Source organism: Neopelma chrysocephalum, unplaced genomic scaffold (genome assembly GCF_003984885.1).
Source record: "Neopelma chrysocephalum unplaced genomic scaffold, ASM398488v2 Primary Assembly neopelma1_94974, whole genome shotgun sequence".
Classification (NCBI taxonomy): domain Eukaryota; kingdom Metazoa; phylum Chordata; class Aves; order Passeriformes; family Pipridae; genus Neopelma; species Neopelma chrysocephalum.
In genome coordinates this window covers 1164-2075 of record NW_020923676.1, presented here as the reverse complement: position 1 = coordinate 2075, position 912 = coordinate 1164, and the positions used below count along the sequence as shown (strand labels likewise).

Sequence of the window (912 nt, the reverse complement as noted above, 5' to 3'; positions counted from 1 at the left end):
AGAGGATTCCCAACCCTCACATGGGGACACCGGTGTCACTGTGACAGTGACCAAAGACCAGCAGAGGATTTCCCAACTCCTCACCGGTGTCACGCTGACGGTCACCAACTGCCAGCAGAGGATTTCCCAACCCTCACTCGGGGACACCGGTGTCACCGTGTCACGGTGTCACCGGGACAGTGACAGAGGATTCCCAACTCTCACCGGTGTCACTGTGACAGTGACCTACTGCCAGCAGAGGATTTCCCAACCCTCACTCGGGGACACCGGTGTCACTGTGACAGTGGCAGGGGAGTCCCCAACCCTCACAGGGGGACACCGGTGTCACTGTGACAGTGACCAAACACCAGCAGAGGATTTCCCAACCCTCACACGGGGACACCGGTGTCACTGTGACAGTGACCTACTGCCAGCAGAGGATTCCCAACCCTCACTTGGGGACACCGGTGTCCCCGTGATGCTGACAGAGGATTCCCCAAACCCTCACTGGTGTCCCCGTGACGCTGACAGAGGATTCCCAACCCCTCACCGGTGACAGAGGATTCCCAACCCCTCACCGGTGTCCCTGTGACAGTAACAGAGGATTCCGATGTCAGAGGATTCCTCAACCCCTCACCGGTGTCCCTGTGACGGTGACAGAGGATTCCGGTGACAGAGGATTCCCCAACCCCTCACTGATGTCACGCTGACAGTGACCAACATCCAGAAGAGGATTTCCCAACCCTCACACGGGGACACCGGTGTCCCCATGACAGTAGCAGAGGATTCCCCAACCCCTCACCGGTGTCCCCGTGACGGTGACAGAGGATTCCCCAACCCCTCACCGGTGTCAGAGGATTCCCAACCCTCACCGGTGTCAGAGGATTCCCAACCCTCACTGGTGTCCCTGTGACGGTGACAGAGGATTCCCAA

General features: G+C 59.0%; 1 long non-coding RNA gene across 1 annotated transcript in view; it reads right to left on the bottom strand.

Moving 5' to 3' along the window:
- The window catches only part of LOC113980686, a 698-nt gene extending 110 nt beyond the window's left edge, over positions 1-588 (bottom strand). Inside the window, exons 1-2 of the long non-coding RNA XR_003538196.1 lie at positions 537-588; positions 132-403 (exon numbers count right to left, since the gene is read on the bottom strand). This is a non-coding gene — a long non-coding RNA (uncharacterized LOC113980686). The remainder of the gene's footprint in view (positions 1-131; positions 404-536) is intronic.
- Between the last annotated feature and the right edge of the window lie 324 nt (positions 589-912).